Below are 16,331 nucleotides of genomic sequence, written 5' to 3'. Positions count from 1 at the left end.
TTGGAATGTTAACAAAACACTGATTTGGTAAGAATTCATAGCATTTCCAGAACTTCTGACACTTTGCAACATTATTGTTCATCGTTGTTTGGCTCTCGGTTGTAAGCACCTGCCCCAAAATACTATAGGACATTTAGGGGTAGATTTTAAAAAGAGCTCAAGACTAGATTTTCCAGGACTCAGCAACCTAAACTAGTGGGTCCTGATTTTCAAGACAGTGCAGTTCCCATTTAGGCACCTAAATAAAGCTCAGTTTTTCCAACATGTTCAGCATTCAGCAGCTCCGACTGTGACACTTGTGACCACATTTTCAAAAGACCTCAACACCTTTTGAAATCTGGCCACATACTTTGGGGCCTAGATGGGAACCTCAGCTGATCCCAGACTGAGAGTGTTGAGTTCAACCCCTTACCATCCCAGCTAGCATTCATAGTTGTTCAGAGGTTTCATACTGTTTCACACCAATTTATGTTTTCTTTCTGTCTCAACTAGTGCATTTGCAGTAGTCTCAGGAGGGAAGACAAGTGCCAGGGGTTAATATTTTAAAATCCTTACATCACTAAACAAATCTGAACAATATTATACCAGAGATAAATATGTTCAGCCTTCCCCAACTACCAATATTTGCACAAAGTTTAGGAGAGTTTCTTTACTTATTTCAGGGGAATACCTTTCTATACACAGCCAATAGTTATTGGATAATTGTACTGTCGCTATACTGGTATGTACTTTCAATTTTATTTGCATTCCAGTGGCTATTCTGGAGTAGCTCTTGCTGTGTTACGTCAAAGGCAATTGAAGAGTGACTGATCTCACATAGTACACAAACCATGAAGATACTTACACGCTTTAAACGAGATTCATTATCAAATTATTCTGAAAATGGTCTGGTATGTTTGGAATCATTCACACATTGCATAGAGGTAAAGGGCTTTTCCTTCCCAGTCAGACCAGGAGTATGTAAATATTTTGGGTTGGAAACGATAACAAAAATTTGTCACTTATTCTGCAAGATGATTTTTCTCTAGAACTGGTCAAACCTCAATTGAAAACAGCTTTGGCTAGCACCTCAAAGGATTCACAGATCTTCCTCTCTTCTCCAAACCTGCCTTCTTCCATTCAAATCTTGGCCCGGCCTTCTGATCTCGCCTCAGCAATGTGCGCTATTATCAATTCAAACTTAACATGCCCAAAACTGAGCTCTTAATCTTCCCCACCAAGCCCCTGGCTCTGCCTTTCTCTGTTACTGTGGTCAGCGCACCTCCTCCCATCATTCAAGCCCTCTGGCCTCAGTGAATGCAATTTTCCTCCCCTCAAGTCCCTTCAAAAATCATAAAATCATAGAAGTATAGGACTGGAAGGGACCCCAATATGTCATCTAGTCCAGTCCCCTACACTCATGGCCGGACTAAGTAATAACTAGACCATCCCTGACAGGTGTTTGTCTGACCTGTTCTTTAAAACCTCCAATGACGGAGATTCCACAGCCTCCCTAGATAATTTATTCCAGTGCTTAACCACCTGGACACTTAGGAAATTTTTCCTAATGTCCAACCTAAACCTCCCTTGCTGCAATTTAAGCCCATTTCCTCCTGTCCTGTCCTCAGAGGTTAACAAGGACAATTTTTCACCCTTCTCCTTGTAACAGCCTTTTATGTACTTGAAAACTGCTATCATGTCCCCTCTCAATCTTCTCTTTTCTAGACTAATAACAAACCCAATTCTTTCAATCTTCCTTCATAGATCATGTTTCCAGGGGTTCTCAGGACAAATTTTTGGTGGCCTCAGAGTGCCGCCACCAACTCTTGCTGGTGACCACTCTCACACTTTTTCCTAAATACTTAATTAATTTTAGGAAAACCAAATAAATATGCACATATACACGTCCAAATCATTGTAATTTATTTATTGCTAGCTAGTAAGTCTGCTGTGAAAAGTGATATTAACAAACATACGAATATCACTTTTCACAGCAGACTTACTCAGCTTTGGCAAGCCTGGGGGCAAATTAAGTCCTGGATGGAGGGCCGGGGGAGGAAGTGGGGCCATGGGGAGATGGGGCTGGGGGAGGCGGGGGGCAGGGGCTGGAGCCCAAACCCCTGTGGCCAGAGCCCAAAGCCCCAAGGCCAGCGGACGGGGCCCAGGGACACAGCTTGAAACCGTGTGGCCAGAGCCTGGGGCCTGCCACCGCGCAGCTGGAGCCCAGGGCTGAAGCCCAAAGCCTGAGCCCCACCACCCCTGGGAAGGTGCAGAACTCACTGGCTGCCTGCTTCTACAGCGTTATACCCCAGGTAACTCCAGAAGGCGGCAGGGCCCAACCCCTGCTGGCAGCCCCAGCAACCAAACACCAAGGCAGTGCATCCAGGAGCAACAGGGAGGGGCGCTACTTTGCCCTCCCCACCATCACAGTCCCTGGTGGCTGCATTTGAAAAACGCTGTTCTAGACCCTTAATCATTTTTGTTGTTCTCATCTGGATTTTCTCCACTTTGTCCACATCTTTCCTGAAATGCTGCACCTAGAACTGGACACAATAGTCCAGTTGAGGCCTAATCAGTGCGGAGTAGAGCGGAAGAATGACTTCTCATGTCTTGTTTACAACACTCCTGCTAATACATCCCAGAGTGCTGTTTGCTTTTTTGCAATAGTGTTACACTGTTGACTCATATTTAGCTTGTGGTCCACTATGACCCCCAGATCCCTTTCCGCAGTACTCCTTCCTAGGCAGTCATTTCCCATTTTGTACGTGTGCAACTGATTGTTCCTTCCTACGTAGAATATTTTGCATTTCTTCTTATTGAATTTCATCCTATTTACTTCAGACCATTTCTCCAGTTTGTCCAGATCATTTTGAATTTCAATCCTATCCCCCAAAGCACTTGCAACCCCTCCCAGCTTGGTATCATCTGCAAACTTTGTAAGCGTACTCTATATACCATTATCTAAATCATTGATGAAGATATTGAACAGAACCGGTCACCCCACTTGATATGTCCTTCCAGCTTGACTGTGAACCACAGATAACTACTCTCTGGGAACAGTTTTCCAACCTTATAGTAACACCATCTAGGCTGTATTTCCCTAGTTTGTTTATGAGAAGGTCATGCGAGACAGTATGGTGCTGCTAAGATTCTGGTTCTTTGTTCTGAAATCATTCCCTCCATCTTTGCTTCCCCCTTCTCCACTGTAACAAACTTGTCTCTTCACAGCTTAGCCCCACTGCAATAGGGTGCTCAGAGGGCTGGGTGGCTTAGTGGCTAGTGTACCTGACCTCCAACTCCTGGCCCTGCTGTCGGGGGAGGGGGGAGGCAGGGGTGGTAACAGTGCCTGGTCCCTGCCCCTCAGTCTGACCCCATCCCCCAATGACCTCTGCTCTGTCAATGATGCCACACTTTGTTGCCCATTAATCCAATTTTCTTGCAAGCACCTTCATGCTTTCTTCTTTCCCACCCTTTCCATCTATCAGGAGTTCCCTGCTCATATCCCCAAAACCATTACCTTCTCCTCCTCCCAAACTCACCATAAAAACTCACCTGAGCAGTGATGCTTGCAAGACACCGACAGTGACCAGGCAGTTGATGTGCTTATTTTACCAAACACAGTCATTTCACTGTGATTTTGTCCAACCCTCTTCCCTCCCGTTTGTTCTCTCTTTCTGTACTCTTGTCATGTGCTAACATTGTAAGCTCTTTGGGGCAGGGATGGTCTTTATAGGACAGGAGCGTACAGTGAGGTCCTGACTGGGCACCTAGAAGATACTGCAATATGAGTAATAACAACAATATTGTAAGCTGCAGTGTCCACTTGCTGTGGCTTTTGGAGGAAGCATCTGAAACTGACAAAAAGGCACAGCTTTCTGATGTCAGTTTCCCCTTGTGCCAGGCAGTGAGTTCTTCTCTGCTGGATGCCCTGGGGTATTCCATTGGTGTCCCAGAATGCCCGCCAACAGTACTGTTCAGCCTATTTGCAAACTTAGTTAGCATAGCAGGTCAATGATGTCATTTGGAGAGAAGCTGTCAGCTTCTATCCATTTGTAATACTAAGTTTCTCAGTTTTTCCACCACCTGTACTCACAAGCGCCTGACGTGCCCCACTGAGTGAAGACACAATAGTTCTGGAGTTAGGACAAGCCAGATAAAATTGATTTGTTCAAGACCATTTGAAAGCGAGAAAAATATTGTTCCTTTGCACAATTTTAGGGATAAAGAAACTATGGCAACAAACAATCCCTCAAATGATCCTTTCTAATATTGGCACTTAGCCCCTATTCCACTCTGTGCAATGAGAAGTGTTAATAAGTTTGGTTTTTGTTTTTCTTTTTTTCTGTTTTATCTGAAAGCCTTTTTAAATTTGCATCTCTGTCTTCTTTGATGGATGTTCTGCAGTTACCTAGAGTAACTTTAGAAGACAATTAAGTTAAAAAGAAAACCTCCCTGTGTGATTTATTTAAATAATAAAGCTGATTCTGAAGCTAATGACAAGTTACAAATTAAAATAATGCTTCCAGCCCCAAGACTGAAAGGATGTGAATTACTTTGACAGCAAAAATAGAAAAAAGGATTAAGAAAGGCTAGAATTTATTTACTAAATTTATCTCTAGTGGTACATAGAATTTTAAGAATAATTCCTTAGCTTAACTGCCACATTTCATATTCCAGAAAACCAACAGACAGATGTAACTACTGGCAAAAGAGACCTTAAAGGGGATAAAGAATGAAAGCCTAAAGCATAAAACTAGTATCTGCGTCTCTGCCCCATGTTTAACTTTTTGTTCTTTCCACTTGGAATAGTAGTTTTCATTAATATCTTGAAATGCTATGTTGTTTGATCTTTAATGTTACTTACTATCAAAAAATAAAAAAGAAGGTTCTTAACAAGTAAAAGACATAACTCACAAACCTAAGATCAGCTGTTTGAAAGTGTTCAGTGACAGAACTAATGCATAAAGGTGCCTTGTGTTTCATATGAAAGTTTAAATTGTACATTTAGGTCTCAAGGCTACAAACACTTACACATAGGAATGACTCTACACGAGTTGTCTCATCACATGCACATGTGTTTGAAGGACCCGGAATTTAATTACATAAAATGAAATGACACTTAGACCTGACTAGAAACTTTTGAAGCTATAGCAATGTCACTTAGGGATGTGATTTTCCCCCCACAATATTTCTATACCTAGCATAGATGCAGTTATACTGGCAAAAAAGTACTTTTGCTGGTATAGCTTATTGTGTTTGGGGAACTGGTATACGCTAATACTAACAAAAGCACTCCTTTGCCAGTAAAAGGTGCATCTACATTTGGAGGGTTTGCCAGGATAGCAATACCAGCAATACCTTTCTAATGTAGGCAAGGCCTCCTAGCACCTGGATGACGAGCAGCTGGCTGGAGCTGGATCCTGATAAGATTGATATGATGCTGCTAGGAAGAAAGGCATACTTCCAACAACTCACCTGCTCCATTGCAACCCCTGCCCTTGGATTCTAAGATCAGACAGCATCGTTGGGGTTGTCATTGAGTCACTAAATGCAGTTACACACCCAAATATCCCTGCTGACAAAGAATTACCACTTCCCTCTGCAGCTGGTCAGAGGACAATGCCCCATTCTATGGCATCCTGATCTGGACCCATGTGTCTGGAATTTCCAACTACTGCATTTCCCTACACCGGAGAATAAAGACCTGCGTCTATAGGAAGCTACACCTGATTCAGAGTTCAGCAACTCATCTGACACACACAGGTTACTGGGGACACAAATCCCCCCATTCAGTGCTCCCTACATGGGCTCCCCATTAGACACAAACATCCAGTTCAAGGTCTCTGTACTGATTTTCATAGCCCTGCTTAGAATTGGCCCTACCTACACGAGAGACCATCTTTCTCCTAACACAATGATGACCTCACCTAACAACTTTGCTCTGCTGGAAAAATTAAGTTGTCAACAACCCAGAGAAGATTAATCTCTGCAGGAGACAGAACCTCCATGAAAACTGGACCGAGACAATGGAACTCACAACCTGACACAGTTAGAATGACCCATCACCACATTCAGAGCTAACTGCAACGCCATTTCTTTGACATAGCTTACCTGTAACCACCCTCTCAAACACATCTCCAGCCCCACACTATATACTTACTATCACCCATCTCCTCCCCCACAGGTAGCTGCAAGCTTGTTCCTGTCGGCAGGGCTGGGAGAGAGAGAGATTTTGGCACTTCCTTTTTTTTGGAAGCTGCCCAGATACCACAGTGATAACAAGCAACTTTATAAAACCTAGATGGATCGAGAGATAGATAATAAAAAGGTCAAAGGAGTATTTGTACCTGGTTTTGCATAGCAAGGGAAGTCTCCCCTGATATTTCTAAAACTCTTATTCACACTCATTAATAAGCGCAAGCCACGCAATCTGTCTCACTGAGCAAGACGGACTGAGAGAGGACATACATGGTGGTGGTGTGTGGTTTATTGGCATGAGACTGGGATAGCTGCCACTAGTGAATTACACAAGTCATCTCCAATGGCTGATTATTAAACCTTTATATTGCATAACAGCATCCTGTGGGTCACAGCACATTAAAAGAAACATCAATTTAGGCATTTTAAAGTGTTTTCACATTTTCTGCTGCTGCTCCTTCTAAAGAAAGACACCTTAACTAACAATATTCCAGCTGCACCAATGAAAGGCAAGAAATTTAAAACAAAAAAGATCTCTAGGCTATACAGGGCTGATTCTCTGTTACCCTGCACCACACAAAGTGAGGATGGCTCTAAATTGCTACCAAATCTGAATTTCAACATTTTAAACTCATTTTGCACTGGTGTAAACCATTACACATGGCCATGGGGAAATCAAATTCTATATTCGTTTTATTTATATGACAGTCCCTTGTAGACACCCCAACCGAGGCCAGTGCCCCAATGTGCTAAGCACTGCACAAACACACAGTCCCTGCCCCAGACAGCTTACATTTGAAATGTATATAAGATAGCTTGTTGATAAATCAGGGTGACATAATAGAAGGTCTTTAGGGCAAGGACCTGTCTTCCGATGTTTGTATAGTGCCTAGCACAGTGGGACCCTGATCCTGACTGCAGTGTTTGAGAAATACTACAATAAAAATAACACATAACAGTAATTAGTAATAAGGGCCAATATCTTAGGCTTGGATCTAGCAAGCTGATCCACATAGGCAGGAACCTACAGCTGTTTCTAGTCCAGATAGCTCACAAAGCACCTGACCTTAAAGTATCACAGGTCTGGTTTATCAGACCAGACTAATTTGGGGACAATGGGGATGGACATCGGGCATTTTTTAACAGTGTGGTTCTTTTGTTAAAAGAGGAAGCTGGCTGAAAGCTGCTCAAAAGTTTGGACTCTTAGACACAGTCCCAGTGGAGATGAATTACCCGCAAAGTGCATGCGAGGTGGCCAAAGGACAACCGACATGCAGCTCATCAGATGGCTCTGCGGTTTATCACAGAGCTATCAGGACCACACCGTGGTAAAAAAAAATCAGCCTGGTTAAATAGTCATGAAAACTTACTAGCCCAGACACAAAATCTACTTGCCAAGGGCTTACCTTAAAAACTTGAATGCCATGTTGCTGAGATTGGGCTCTCCCTTTCTCTCTCACACACACATACGCTAGTGCCGGCTTAAGGCACTGTATAAAGTCAGCCCATTATTACGAACTATTCCCAGCTCACATGTGTTATCTCCATAGGGTCGCTAAACACACCGCCGCCAGAGCAGTGTCGTGTGTATGGGGCAAGCCGAGAGAAAGCACTAAAGAGACAGCTGGTGCCAGGGAGATCTCACAGGCTGGCCCCGAGGACTCCCTCGGTGGATCCCAGCGGCGCTGTTGGGCAGGCGGGAGCAGCGCACCTCTAGCGCTGGGCACAGCGGGGGAACCCGCGGGGCGCGCCGAGATGGGGAAGCAGCGGCTCCGCGCGTCCCCTTCCCCGGCTGTCTCGGTGCCCGGCCCCGGCCAGCCCCGCTCCCGCAGCATCAGCGCCGGGTCAGACGACAGGGCGCCCCAGGGCACCTGCTGCGGGGCACCTGGGGAGAGGACGCAGGGCTCGCCCTGGGGGGCGCAAAGGGGACAGGACGCGCAGCGAAGCCCCGACTCAGCCAAGCCCCGAGAAGCAGGAGAGGGGCGGGGAGGGGGGAACTTACCTGCCACAGGTTCGGCCACAGCGCCCCCCTCCTGGGGGTCCGCTTTCCTGCCAGCCCCTTTGCCGCCCTTCTTGCCTTTCCTCCCTTTGCCTTCTCGCTTCTTCTCGGACATCCCGGCCGGTGCTGCCCTAGTGCCCGGGGACGCTGCGCCCCTTTCCCCCGCTGAGCTCCGGACCCCGCTCCCTGCCTGCCCCTGGCGCGCCGGCTGCCCCCTGCCCCTCGCTCCGTGCACGCTGGAGCAGCAAGCGAGCCGGCTGGTGGGGAAAGTTCGCCTCTCTCTCTGCTGCCCCCTTCCCCTGTGTCCCGCCTCCGGGGTCCCCCTCTGCTCTCTGGCTGCCGCTGCTGCTGCCACCTGGGACAAGGAGCCAGGACTTCCTGGAAGTTTGGGGAAACTCCTCTCTGCTATGTTTCTTTGCCCCCGCTTCACTAATGCCCGCCCCGGGCACCGCACGCTGCTCCGGGAGGAGCCTGTGCAGGTCCGGGGCACAGGGCTGTGTCTGTGGGTGGGTGGGTGGGTGGATGGGGAGGAGCAGGAGCGGCTGCAGCTGCCAGAACCCGACAGAGGTCGCTCGAGCGGCTGGGAAAGCGCTGGGCGAAGCGGGGCGGCGTGCGCACGCCTGGTGAGCACGGACAGGCACCTTGGCCCGAGCTGCTGCAGCTGCTTGCTGCCCTTACTCCCGGCTGTAAGGGCCTCCTTGCCCCGCGGGGAGCTGTTCGCGCGTGGGACCCCTTCCCCCTGCCAGAGCTCTAGCACAGGGCGGAGAAAGTCTCCCAAAGGAGGGACCACACTGGGGAGCCCAATTTGAGAGCCATGTGGCATTCTGAGATCTGACCCTAGGCCACTTCCCTCCTCCCCCGGGGCAAGGCTGGGTTCAGTCCCAAACTCTTGGAGAGCCTCGACTGAAAGAAGGCCCCAGAGAAGTGTAAAGGTTGTTGTGGCTATTTGCAGGGTGGAAGTTAAAGTCTCCCCTTGTTTAAAAACAAAAAAAACACTAATTGTTTCCTTTCACTTTAATTATTTCCCTTTGCACTGTCAAAGCAAAACAGCCCCTCATATTTGTGTGCAACATTTTCATACTGCAGGGACTCTTACGGAGTTCGAGGCCCTGTTCCTGCATGCTGAGCTCCCCACCAGATCCAGGCCCCACTGGTTCCTTCATGAAGGACTGGAAAGTGAAGTGCATAAATGTTTAACAATACATGTGCCTGACATCGCTACCAGCTACCAGCCCCAATTCAGAAGTCCATACCTATCCATATGTCCTTTGCTGAATAGGGATGGATTAAAGCATCTTCTTAAATATTTTGCTGAATATGGGACCTTATTGTACAGTGGAAACTGTTGTCTCTCAATTCTGACCCTAAATAGGGGTAAGGTTACTTGTGTGTGTGAGTTTGGGCTTTCAAACCTCAATCCTACAAGCTGTTCTTTGGAAGTGGATCCTTGTCCCTGTGTGGAGCCCTATCATTGGTGTCACGTCCATGTAAAGTGCATGTGATGCTCAGATTCTTGTAGGAACAAAGGCTATATTAAAGTGGACTATGCAGTCTGTAGGCCCCCAGCTGAATTCTTCTTATCTCATTAAGGACCTGAGCCTGTAAATATTTGCACCCAAGTGACAGTCACCCAAAAACCCGGATGCTTTAGTAAGTTGTTTAATAAAACATTTTTCTTGTTTGAAACCTGACCGACATTTAATGGGACTCTGCAGAGCGGCACCTGTGTGGAATAGCAGGCAGCATCGGTGTCTAAAATTGGGATTGCTGAATTTTCCCTTAATATTTATCAACATTTAGTGGATAAGAGAGAATGGTATGTTATTTTTAACGTCCCTAGGATTCAAAGTACGGTATTTAAAATAATCACCATGTACACAAATGGTGTGATAATAATAATATCTAATATTGCCAACTACAACTGTTTAAAAATAATGAATCAAGCCTCAAGAAAATCATGTGAATTTAAAATTATACATTTTAGGTTCCTTTTATTTGTTGTCTAGGGTTGTAGCCTTTAGGGTTCATATTTTCAAGCTTTTCTCCACAATCACAAGGGCTAGAAACTTACTTTTCTTTAAATAAAAACTGTGATTGTCAGGGACCATGATTCCAGCATCTGGGGTTTTAAGAAACATACCCAATTTTGCGACACTTCTGATAAAACCATAAGAGTTGACAACACTGCAGTAAACATCAAAACTGGGTCTGATTCTGCACTCATTGATGTTAATGAAAATCCAGTGAATTGCAAGACTAAGCCCTATCTGAAATATGCATCATCAGTGTATGAAAGAAAACGGTGGGCAAATTTTTAATAGAGAAAGTCAATATCGGTGTCTATTTTTCCAGTGTTCAATGCATTCAAACTGCACTTGAATTCTTGATACATAGTGTTCTGACATGTGAACAGGCCAGATAGGGATTAATCTAAAGCCCGGAGAAGGAAAGCAGGTCTCAGGATATACAATTTGCGATTGAAAAAATATTATTGGATGCAGTAGCTCTGTTTTTCCTTAAGAGGTCACTACTTAGCAAGGAGGGAGCATACTCTGGCAAAATGTGGAGAGAAGAAAAATCAATGTGGAGAAACATACTGTACTTTCAAACACTTTTGATCTGAGGTAATCTTCTATATACTTAAGTTTAAATGCTCAAGGTAAAGTTTTACCCCCACTATTTATTAACGGATATTATTATATAATAATTATTGTGAATTAATCACATTATTATTTTTCAAGTGCAGACAGCGAACAGTATGCTTAGACACAGACCCCAACCCAGGGGCTTTCCTTGTTAGGTTCCAATACTGCAAGTTGATCACTGAAGGTCTGTGTGGCTGCAGGATCATGGGCAAAAAATAGAGGGCCGGATTCTGATGCTCTTACTTACTCCTTGGACAGTCTCATTGAAACAAACAGGGCTACTTGCCTGGTAAGGGATTACTTGGCATGAGTATGGATATCAGAATCTGCTCTTAACAGAGGGAATTCATTCCTTTGAGACGTTGTCATTCTATAGTGGTTTGCAGAAGAGATTACTTCTAGATAAAAAGTGAGAAGGTGGCAAGGGTAGCTCCTGGTACTTTACCCTTCTCCCTCAGCACCTTGTTGGTGCCAGCTTCCAAGCACCATAACAGTGCCGTGTCACCATTTGCAGGAAGCACTGGAACTGACCAATTGCAGCATGTTGGTAGAATACAGGTTTCCAGTACAACTGGCTAGAAAATGTTGCTTCCCCCTTCCCCCCACATACACATACACACAACCCATGGACAATTATGATGAAAATGCCCCCAAATTCAGTTTTTTGTTAACATTTTCCACAGCTCTTCAATAGTTTCAATTTTTAAACAGACAAGATTTTTTTAAAATCAATCTTCACTGCAAATCATAAGGCTGACCCTGCAGTCCTTACACAGGCAAAGCTCCTCCTGCCTTCAATGGGACTTTTGCCTGAGTGAGAAGTGAAGGATTGGGTCTGATGTTTTTAATGCACTGTCTGTACTTGTTAAATTCCTTTTAGTAGTGATAGTAAAATGTTAGTGTCCCGGATGCTACACGGGAATAATAGAGCTTTGCTGGCGATAGCTGTGTCTACACACACAAGTTGCATCACTAACTTTACATGTATTGTTAAAGTGCTACAACTGCCTCAGGCCTGGTCAAAACTTATGTCAACATAGCGATAGCACTTGGGGGTGTGAAAAATCCACCCCCCTGGATGCTGCAGCTATGCCAACCTCACACCTGGTGTTGTCTCAGCTCGGTTGATGGAAGAATGTTTCCATCCATCTAGCTACCAGCGCTCAGAGAGGCGGTGTTCTTACAGCAATGGAAAAAATCCTCCATTGCTGTAGGCTGTGTCTACACTGAGATTATGGCAGCCTAGCTAAGGTGCCATAGCTATGCCACTATAGACCTTGTAGTGTAGACATGGCCTCAGGATACAGGGAGTTTATCCCAGCATAAAGGTAGAGCTTATACACCGCTACCCGTATATAACGCTGTCCTCGGGAGCCAAAAAATCTTACCGCGTTATAGGTGAAACCACGTTATATCGAACCTGCTTTGATCCGCCGGAGTGCGCAGCCCCGCCCCCCCCGGAGCACTGCTTTACCGCATTATATTCGAATTCGTGTTATATCAGGTCACGTTATATCAGGGTAGAGGTGTACCTGTATAGCTTAGGGCATGGCTACACTTGCAGATGTAGAGCGCTGTGAGTTAAACCCGCCTTTGGAGACTACAGCACGGAAAGCTGTTCACACTGTCAGCTGCAAGCGCAGTGGGGTGGCCACATTTGCGTCACTTGCAGCAGCATTGGGAGTGGTGCATTATGGGCAGCTATTCCACAGAGCACCTCTTCCTATTCTGGTGCTGTGGCTTGTGGGAAGGGCGGGGGAGGGGAGGGGCATTCTGGGTCCTGTCCCAATGCACCGTGATGCATCGCTTCGCATCCCAGCAATCCCTGTGCTTCCGTCCACATTTGGCTCCACCTTTCAACGTTTTTTGTACTGCGTGCTCTGTCTTCCCTTTCGGTCTGCGGGAATGGATCCCGAAGTGCTGAGGAATATGCTGATGGGTCTCACCAGCACGTCACGAATTGCAGTCGAGTTATTCCTTATGCTACAAAGTGACCGTGAGGAATCCGACGATGATGTCGACTCGCGTAATACATACGACATGAGATTGCTTGTGGCATTCACGGACATGCTCACCTCTGTGGAATGCTGCTTTGGGGCACGGGAAACAAGCGATGTGGTGGGATCACATCGTCATGCGAGTCTGGGATGACGAGCAGTGGCTGCAGAACTTTCGGATGAGAAAAGCCATTTTCATGGGACTGTGTGCTGAACTCTCCCCAACCCTGCGGCGCAAGGACACAAGATTGAGAGCTGCCCTGCCAGTAGAGAAGTGGGTGGCTATTGCAATCTGGAAGCTGGCAACTCCAGACAGCTACCGATCGGTCGCTAACCAGTTTGGAGTGGGAAAGTCGACTGTTGGAATCGTGTTGATGCAAGTGTGCAGGGCCATTAATCGCATCCTGCTCAGAAGAACCATGACTCTGGGCAACATGCGTGACATTGTGGCAGGCTTTGCACAAATGGGTTTCCCTAACTGTGGAGGGGCGATAGATGGGACGCATATTCCTTTTCTGGAACCACCCCACCTAGCATCCGAGTATATAAATCAGAAAGGGTATTTCTCTATGGTTCTCCAGGCGCTTGTGGATCACTGTGAGCGTTTCATGGGCATTAACACAGGCTGGTCCGGAAAGGTGCATGACGCACGCATCTTTCAGAACACTGGCCTGTTCAGGAAGCTGCAAGCCAGGACTTTTTTCCCAGACCAGAAGATCACCGTAGGGGAAGTTGAAATGCCCATTGTGATCCTTGGAGACCCAGCTTACCTTTTAATGCCGTGGCTCCTGAAACCCTACACAGGGAGCCTTGACAGCAGCCAGGAGCGGTTCAACAACAGGCTGGGTTGGTGCAGAATGACAGTTGAGAGTGACTTTGTCCGTTTAAAGGGCCGCTGGCGCTGTCTGTATGGGAAGCTAGACCTGGCCGATGACAACATCCCCACGGTTATAGCTGCGTGCTGTACCCTCCATAACATTTGTGAAGGGATGGGTGAAAGATTCACTCAGGCCTGGACCTCGGAGGTTCAACACCTGGAGGCTGAATTTGAACAGCCAGAGACCAGGGCTATTAGAGGGGCCCAGCGCGGGGCTGTAAGGATTAGAGATGCCTTGAGGGAGCAATTTGATGCTGAAAGCCACCAGTAATGTCTGGTGCCCTGCATGGGAGCGAAGTGCAGAGGTTCCAATGTTAGTAGGCATCTGTGTTTGCTATGTATGATGCACTGACTTGCTTTCCTGGGCTACGGTATCTTTTACTTAATGCAATAAAGAATATTTTCAAAGCCAAAAAAATTATTTATTGAAAAGAAACAGAACTTCAGGGGAAACACACATGGTATGACACATCTGTGCTGTGTGGGACGAGGGAAGGGGGTGGGGTGGGGAACGGGACAATCACAGATTTGCGTATGTCCTGTTATCATATTCAGCCTTCCTGGCTGGAGTGCCGCACAATGAGTGCTGCACTTCAGGATGGCTATATTGCATGGTGATGGGGGTTGAGTGCAGTGGGTAAGGGTTGTAGTTTTCGGGGCTGGGTGGTGAAGCTACAGGTGTTGGAGGCAGCTGGTGGCAATAAGAACCCGGATGTTGGGGAAAGTGGGTTGGCGGTGACATGGGGGCACAAGTGAAAGAGTTTTGGGACAAGGGCTGCAGGGGGGTGGGCGGGCGTGGATGTGCTTCGTCTGCATTGCTACGAGCGCCTGTATTGAGTCCGCTTGGCACTCCATGATGCTTAGCAGCCGCTCCGTGCTTTGGTACCGGCAATCCGCATTCTGGTGGTGGAGCCTCCTTTCAGGTTCCTGCCACTCCTGCACTTTTTGATTTTCAGTAAGGGACTGCTGTATGACTTCATGCAGCAGGTCCTCTTTGCTTCTTCACGGACGCTTCCTGAGCTTTGCAGCCTTTCGGCCGTTGATAACAAGGATGGCTGGGATCTCAAGGTTGCATCTGTAAAGCCAAAATGCAACACTTAACAGAGGCAGCATTGTTCACACAGACAGAGCAATGTTTCGGCCATACTTAAAGACAAGCACAGTCTACACAATAGCAGAAATTGCCCATCCCAAAGCAAGCGCACATAACCCACAGGAGCCCCAAAATGGTGAGTAAGCACAGGGGCAAGGGGAACTGATTGTTTCAGGGCCGTACTGTCCTCTGGGGTCCTGTGCCATGGGGAGAGCCAACAGCTGCAGGGGGCCCCTATACTCAACACTGTCCCCACATTTTCCACAGGATGAGTTTGTCCTGGAAGATATCTCGCTGCTGAGGGTGACCTGGGAAGCAAGGGAGGGTCTTCTACTACAATGCGGCTTCTGCCCTGGCCCTTATGCAGCTTGCCTGTGTGCAGCAATGGTCCCCCCGCCCCTCATGGCACAGTGGCGTGGACATGTTAGCCTGACTGGGACAAGGAGCACTGTAGCTTTGCCAAGGAACCTGCGCAAGCGGATTTCCCAACTTGATGAGATCACTCAGGGCGATTACCGCGATGTGAAAGAGCACATCAACGCCCTATTCCACATCCAACCCTAACCCTGCAACCCTCCTTGCCCCAAGAGCCCGCACCAAACAACTATCTTCCCAAAATAAAAGCCACTTACCGGGCACCTCCTCTGCTGTTTGTTCTTCCCCAAGCACCGTCCACTGCGACTGGCTACCTTCCTCCTGGCTTGAAAACAGCTTCTGGCTGCATGCGTCTAGGGATGGCAGGCCGTCCTCTCGCTCTGGGCCCCCCTCCTCCTCAGCACCCTCGCTCCTGCTTTCCTCCTTCTGCCTTGTTGCACTCTGGGCTGCCACAGCCTCTGAAGTGTCCATGGTGGTCTTCGGAGTGGAGGTGGGGTCGCACCCGGGTATCGTGTCCAGCTCTTTGTAGAAACGGCAGGTCGTGGGGGCAGCACCGGAGTGGTGGTTTGCCTCCTGTGCTTTGTGGTAGGCATTCCGCAGCTCCTTCACTTTAACCCTGCACTGCTGTGCGTCCCAGTCCTGGCCCCTTTCCATCATGGCCCTTGATATCTGTCCGAAGGTATCATAATTCCTACGGCTGGAGCTCAGCTGGGACTGGACAGCTTCCTTCCCCAAACACTGATGAGGTCCAGCACCTCACCATTGCGCCATACTGAGGATCACCAGGCGCGTGGAGGAATGGTCACCTGGAAAGATGCACTGAGAGCACTCCACGCCTGGCTGAGCAAACAGGAAGGGGAATTTCAAAATTCCGAGAGAATTTAAAGGGCGGGTCTGATGGTTGGTCACCTGAGGGCAGGGCAGTAGAGTTCAAAGTGATGACCAGAGTGGCTAGAACAGGCATTGTGGGACACTTCTGGAGGCTGATCAGAGCACATTAATAGACCAGGGCGTCCACACTGGCACCACAGTGCTCCAACCAAGGCGCAGCAAGCGTTATGCTTCTCGTGGAGGTGGAGTACCAGGAACGCTCCAGCCGCGGAGTCCGGGAGCTCTACGTGCCTTGCCAGTGTGGACACCTCAGGAGTTAGGGCGCCCGGGGCTGACT

At 47.5% G+C, this 16,331-nt stretch overlaps 1 protein-coding gene across 1 annotated transcript in view; it reads right to left on the bottom strand.

The window, feature by feature from the left end:
- Positions 1 to 8,229, bottom strand: part of NRG1 (neuregulin 1) — a 237,281-nt gene extending 229,052 nt beyond the window's left edge. Inside the window, exon 1 of the mRNA XM_026663345.1 lies at positions 8,180 to 8,229. The gene's annotated coding sequence lies outside the window, so the exon portion shown is untranslated. The remainder of the gene's footprint in view (positions 1 to 8,179) is intronic.
- Positions 8,230 to 16,331: the final 8,102 nt, after the last annotated feature.

This window comes from Terrapene carolina, unplaced genomic scaffold (assembly GCF_002925995.2).
Source record: "Terrapene carolina triunguis isolate 2854851 unplaced genomic scaffold, T_m_triunguis-2.0 Scaffold33356, whole genome shotgun sequence".
Lineage (NCBI taxonomy): Eukaryota > Metazoa > Chordata > Testudines > Emydidae > Terrapene > Terrapene triunguis.
This window is presented reverse-complemented; position numbering and strand designations above follow the sequence as displayed.